The sequence below is a fragment of the Lactuca virosa genome, chromosome 1 (assembly GCF_052849685.1).
Source record: "Lactuca virosa cultivar CGN04683 chromosome 1, Lactuca_virosa_CGN04683_v6, whole genome shotgun sequence".
Classification (NCBI taxonomy): Eukaryota; Viridiplantae; Streptophyta; class Magnoliopsida; order Asterales; family Asteraceae; genus Lactuca; species Lactuca virosa.
Genome location: NC_136426.1, coordinates 139,651,131 through 139,658,549, shown reverse-complemented (window position 1 = coordinate 139,658,549; position 7,419 = coordinate 139,651,131).

The window sequence follows — 7,419 nt, the reverse complement described above, 5'->3', positions numbered from 1 at the left end:
TTGGAAGTCCAGAAAAGCTTTCTCTTCCAAATGGTAAAGAGAAAGGCTTAGTCTGAGATAGTCCAGTATACTATTCCCAAAAGGTCCATATGTTCCTATTGCCAAGAGAAGGGGCATTGGTTGCGAAGCTACTCTATTTACCTGAAAGATTATAAGGATGGTAAAGTATAAAAATTTGACTCTATTTTAGGTAAGTCCAATATCTAACTCTATTAAGTTCCTATTTGGAGATTCTTAATACATGATGTAATGTAATTACGTTTTGATGTTTTAGAGAATCGAAGAAAAAAAGGAAACTTAAAGGAAGAATAAGCTGATTCTGATCGCGAAGAGATGGATTTCGATCACATGGTTCGGTGATCAAAATTTTGAGTTGTTGCTTAAGAGTTGTGATAGATTGCTTAGGAATAGATAACAACATAGTTTTCACTTGTAATTGCATTGTAAGGAAAAGTTTTTCCGTAGTTTTTTAAATAAAGAAAAGTTTTTTTTATTTTATCTTATTTTAAGTTTCCTTACAATGGCATTTGTGAAAATTGTTGTTTATATGATTCCATTAATAGCAATATTGGAAAATGGATTTGATTCTTTTGTTTGTGGTAGCGTCAAAATTTACCAAATAAGGAAAGATTCTCATCACCCAAGTTTCAGTTGGATAGAAACTTAGAATCATGAAAGTTGTATTGTGTGATGAATGAGAATTTTCATCTTTGGGAAATAAGACTAATTCCTTATTCACATGTATATGTGAGTCAAGTGAAGGACTAGGGGATCGGGTACACTTGTGTAACACCCCAAATTCAAAAGACCTAGAAAAGAAAGGAAAACCTCAAGTCAAAAAGTCTACTCGCCGAGTCCAGAGGGATGAATCGACGAGTAGGAGTGAGTTTTTATGACGCAGGTTAAGTGACCTACTCCGTGAGTAGGAGGACCAACTCGGCGAGTTGGTCTGGGTTTGTGAAACCCTAAATTCGGGCTTTTGTCCCCTATTTAAGCATCTTATTCTCCATCTTTCAGCCCCATTCTCAGCCTCCACTGTCCAAACCCTAATCCATGAAACCCTAGTGACTCCCATGAGCTAGTGAGCCATTTATGAGTGTTCTTGAGTGCTTAGAAGCTTGAAGAAGAAGGAGAAGCCTTGGGGATACAAGAAGAGACTAGTATATCCAGAAACATCTTGCATTCTTCATCACTTTCTGGTAAGAAAGTTCCAACCTTGATCATTATCCACTTAGATCTCTTCTTTGTCACTTTTGAGGGTTTTTGGTCTAAGAACCCTAGCTTATGAGAAATGGACGTCCCAAAGGCGTATGTTTTCAGATCTAGAACCATTAAGGGTTGTTATGGCATAAATGTGCAAGCTTTATGCCATACGAGTCCCCATGCAAACAATAGAGTGATCTTTTGGCCTTTTTAGCTCAAAAGGCCATGAATAGAAGGAAAAAGGCAGGAGCTTCGCATGGTTATGAGATGTTTGGGTCCATATCTATGTTTGAGTGCATTGGTTTGGTGTATGGTTGGCTTGTGGACCAAGATCTAGATCCTTAAGAGATAGGATTTGAGTAAAATCCTTCAAGCAAGGGTATTAATGGGGAAAGTTGGAAACTTCCCCCTTCTAAGGTCATTTCCAGAGAGTATTCAAAGTTTGGAGTTGGGATATGATGTATAGGAGCTTAATCCATTAAGATAGCTCAACAGACTAAGGGACTCGGTGAGTCCAGGGAGGGACTCGACGAGTCGATGTGGATTGTCCCGATTCTGTATGTTTGGACTCGCCGAGTCCGAGGAGTGACTCAACAAGTTGATGGGATGAGTCGCGACCATGAGTATCTAGGAAACTCGACGAGTCAGGGGTTGACTCGACGAGTTGGGTCGCAAATTCAGGATTCTGAGTTTTGGAACTCGAAGAGTTAATGGAGCAACTCGGCGAGTTGAGTCAACTCGGTGCGTTGACTTTGACTTTGACTTCGACCAAGGTTGACCTGGTTTGACTTATGAAGGATTTTGGACAAGAGTATGTGAGGGGTCGAATGGTCTTCTACCCCAGTGAGGACTTATGATTAAGTTATAAGAATCCCAGACTTATTTAAGTTGTATGATGATCGGTAGCTCGGGAAGTCGAGAAATCAGCTGTTCAGGGATCTGCCAACTAGCAGTGAGGGGTTCATTCACGGGATTTGGCAGTCAGCTTGTGAGATGAGTCTCCTCACTGTTTGTATGGGTCTACGGCCACAATGCCGGCCCATTTAGTTTATGTTTGGTAGGAATACCCAGGGGTTAGCCGTAGGTACTATGTATTAAAGACCAGGAGGTAGCTCCTGGCACCCAATATGTTATTATGTATGACAGGAAGACCCGGGGGTAGCCCTAGGCAGTATGTATGAAAGACCAGGAGGTGGCTCCTGGAACACCTTATGCTCATTAGCTAAGTAGAGTAGTATGTATGCTAGTTGTCTTTGTGATACTTGCATGTAAGACTAGGAGGCGACTCTTGACACTTGTCTGTAAGACCCAGGGGGTGGGCCCCGGCTTAGCAAGAAAGACCACGTGGCGGCCCGTGGCATAACGACAAGACTATATGCGGCACATAGTGTTGGGTTTTCAGCATTCTAACACTCTTATGGTGTACATGCAACCCTATAAACCTTGGATCTATGTTTTCTCTATTATACATGCAAATATTAACTATTCCAAGGTTTCATCCTAACTAGCATATTATGAAGCACCTATACTACAAAGTTCTAGTTAGATGACATACCTTTTGATGTAGCTTGATGTCTTCAAGCTTTAAGAGCTTAGCCCCAATAGTGTGGAAGCCTCAAATGGAATCACAAATCACCAAAACACCTTGGAAGAACTTGAGAGAATATGTATGCACACTAAAATCGGCCCACTCTTATTTTCACACACTTGTGCAAATTTTGTGAGCCAAGGACCCCTTTATATATTATGTAGGATTAGGGTTACATCCATGTAAACCCTAATACCCATGACCTTTCATTTACATAGGATCCATGGGTTAAAAGCTCCATGGACCATCCATGAAAGCTTAGCCCAACCTAAATGAACTTGGCCCATTCCATATATATAAGAGTCCATATTTAATTAGTTCTTTTTGATCACTTAATTAATTCTAAATTAATTCTTGATCAATACTAATTAAATAATATGATTCCATATTAATATATTAGAACTTATAATATATTAATATAAATCATAAATATACTATTCTCAAAAGACTATCCATATAAATTGTGCCGGTGAAGTGCAACCCAAATGGACCATGCCGGGTCGGGTCAAGTACATACCAAATATAGTTATGGACTTAGACATTAATCCAACAGTTTCCCACTTGGATAAGTCTAAAACTATTATTGAGTATGACTTCAAAACCTAACTGGCAATCGTAGCTCTTAAAGCCGCTGTCGAACTCTGACCTTGTCAATGACTTGTCCATTAGATAAGGGATCATATATCCCTCCATTCTAGATATCATATGGATTGAGACATGGATTTTAATCATTCTCTCTGTCCATTTGTTGTTTCCCGATTTTCGATTTATGATGACTGACTGATTGAACAAATCAAATTAGTCCTGGCTTGGCCAAGCACTCACATGTGTCATCGCTAAATCATCAAGGGGCCCACAGATATCGCTTTTATCCCGAAGGTAAAAGGAATGGATAAACTTAGACTCATATGGCTTGTTCTACTACTTGTTGAATCATACACAAAGGCACGTTTTATAACATCGAGTTACCAAATGCGTTTTCATGCAATCAATGTATAACCAACTCATAGTAACAACTCATATCTCTAGGTTTGAAGAATATAAGATATTATCGTCTCATGATCACTCGTGATAAAATCCATGAAGTGATTCAAATGAGCGCGCGTTGAATCCAATACTCAGAACTTATGAGCACTCATGAGTGTTGTAGCACCACTTTGTCCACCAACTTGGACCTCTACAAACCAACCCATGACAGTCTTGATTCATATCTACTTCCAACATATGACCGACTGTGGATGATTTGAATAACTTAATCATTCAGGAAGAGACTTAGTTATTCTGGAAGTCAAAACATGCAAAGTGAAACACAAGAATAAATGAATCAAATATGGTATCAAACCCTATGAATATAAATAAACACTTTTATTTATCACCATACTGATTACTCATTATTCATTTTTTCGGTTTTATCAACATTATACTTGAATTAAAAACACTATTTGTCCCATGCTCCAAGCATGTACACTATGTTTTTCTTAAACAATAGCTTTGCCATACACCAAATATGCACTCTATGTTTGTCTATGATCCTTACTTTGTGAAATAAACCAATTGAACATAATTTCAATGATTCTAATTTCACACTCCCAAATCCTTATCGAAAAATGTGAGAATTTCAAATTCCTATCATTTATCGAAATCTGTTTAGATTTTAAACTTATATGCACTGACCCTCCTGTAATGAATATGTACAAAGTCACAAAGACTTGTCAACAGTTATTATAAGGTATTCCAATGGAGATCAACTCCATGGAAACTAAGTCTCATATTCAAAGTACATTGCTTTGGACATGCTTCTTGCATTAAGTTTTCTAATCTTACACAGATAACTTCCACCTATGGAGACAACTCCAGATTCTCATTTTGACTATCACTTCTGAATAAGAGATGCCTCTTTTCAGAATATGTCAATATGATCCTTCCAAAATTAGCACTATACTTCCAACTGTCCCTGAGCAACCAATCTTTGGTAAACCTCATATTGTCCTCGACAATTGCTTAATCATTTTAGTCATATCCAATTCTAGACCTTTTCCCTTCTTAATGCCTCTGGGCATTTGGAAAAATTTAGAAATGACAAATATTATAGCACATGCAATCGATCCTGTACCCAAAGCAAATGGTACACGATTCATGATGTCTCACATAAAGACATGATTCTAGACCAGTCTTTTGCTACAATATTTTTATTTGCCATGTTTTCAAAATTTGACTATGAAGAGGGATGCCGTAATCATAATCGAATTTTGAGAACACAATATATAGAATTTCCTTAAGTTGAACCAATCCAACATGAAATTCATATATATATTCTTGACTAAAGATGATTAAGGTCTCAATCTAAGCCTTTAGAACTGAAATGAAGTATATCCTCTCCCTTAATTATAGCAAAACAACTTTTTCAATCCCTGCAGCCTCACGAATTGAAACTTTTATTTTCTATAATTAACATTGCTAACTTGCAACACTAACAATAATTATCATGATCCCACTAACATGATGATTATTAGCATAACACTTATGCTCCCACTAGCTTTGACATGTACTCAGAAATCAGCTGGACTTCTAGAAATCAATACTTTATTGACTTTCTTACCAAAGTTCAGATTTCTGATACGAGATGCTTTGATAAAACTTTATCAAAATCATACACCTTTCCTTAGATAGCATGCATGTGTGTCTAAACAATTTCAGAACTATGAAAAGGGATGCCGTAATCATAGTCTCAATTGTTTAGACCTTTTGCCATCTGCTTCAAATCTACTTGGTGGAAGTATTTCCTCACCATCATTTTCATGAATCGGAGAGAAACCTTATGACCCTTAGATTTTATGGTGTATGTGTTCTTATCCATGTGAATCGTCAAAACCATAGTCACAAGACAAGGATAATGACAAATCCAAACTCATATGGACTGAACTTATACAATTTTAACTTCTTGCCACCTGGCAGTACATGGCCTGCCATTGCTTCCAAGTTGTTATGCAACCAATTGAGAACTTTCAGAACTCCTATGCAAAGCCAACTTTAACTGGAATGGGCACAGAATATGTCAACACGATAGGTTATAAACCTCAAGTCGTGTGCTAGTGAAGAACCTCAGGTTTTATTCTTAATTAGTTCTTGAAATTCTTTTTAGGATCTTTAAGACTCCCACTATCCTCTTGACATATAAGACTATCTTGCCAAATATTCAAGAGATAGTGCGAAGTCTTTATCAAGACAAACACTTCACACAATTGGCCTTAGTTGGTCTTTGTGTTATCCAAAACATCACAACTTACCAATTTCAAATGTACAAGAGTAGGACACTTTTACTCTTACATTTGACAAATGTTTTAAACCTTTCTTTAAGATATGTCACTCAAGTTACAATCTTGGAGTATGACTCTAAGAATTGTTTTGGAACGAAGTATGACTCATCTTCCTGATCTAACCATTTCAACAATTCATGACTCCTCTTCTTAGTCATAAGAATGCACTAAGATGACCTTTAGAGGACTAATTGTGATATGATTTCTAAATCATTAAGATGATCACAAACATGATACTAAAGTACTCTCCCATCTTTTCAGATTTGAGAAACTTTTATCTTTCTGCCTAATTTGATTCTTCCCATTCGTTCTGCCATACATTGAGACTTTTCCAATGTTTCAGAATTATACTTAAACTTGTAAGTATAACCATATTTACTAAACTTTAGTAAATCAAATAGTCTTAACGAGCTTTGTGGTGGACATGACCAGTGCACAAGAATGTGTACTCGATCCCTTTAGTCCTTCACTTGACTCACACATCCATATGAACAAGTAATTAGTCTTGATTTTCCAATGCTTGAAAGTTCTCATTCATCATACTATTCAACTTGCATGATTCCAAGTTTCGGTCCAATTGAAACTTGGGTGATGAGGAACTTTCCTGATTTGGTAAATTTAGACACTACCACAAATGAAAGAATCAAATCCACTTTCCAATATTGCTGTCAGTGGAATCATATAAGCAACAATTTTCCACAAATGCCATTGTAAGGATACTTCAAATAAATAAAATTAAACAATTTTCTTTTATTTTAAAACTTTGCGGAAAAACTTATCCTTACAATCCACATGGAAAATTGTTGTTATCTATTCCTTAGCAATATATCATAACTTCTTAAGCAACTGCTCAAAATTCTGATGCGATCGAAATCCACCTTCGCGATCAGAATCATCATATACTTCCTTTAAGATTTCTCTCTATTCTTTGATTCTTAAAACATCAACATGTGACCCAGTCACATCATGTAATGAGGATCTCAGAATAGAACTTAACAGAGTTAGATAATGGGCTCTACCTGATGTAGAGTCAAACTTATTGACTTTAACATCCGTAGGTAAATTTGGCAGCTTTGCAATCAACGCCCCTTCCTTTGGCAAAATAAACATATGGACCCTTTGGTAATGGGACTATCTCAGACTTAGCCTTTCTCTTTACCATTTGGTCAACCGGGTTGACTATGGCCAATCCCTTTCCATTGGGAAGAGAATGCTTTTTCTGGATTTCCAGTGTCACCATTGTCACTGTCCATAAAGTTTTTGGGAAGTTGATCTTCTAATCAAATTTGCTTTACTATCGTTCCAAATCAT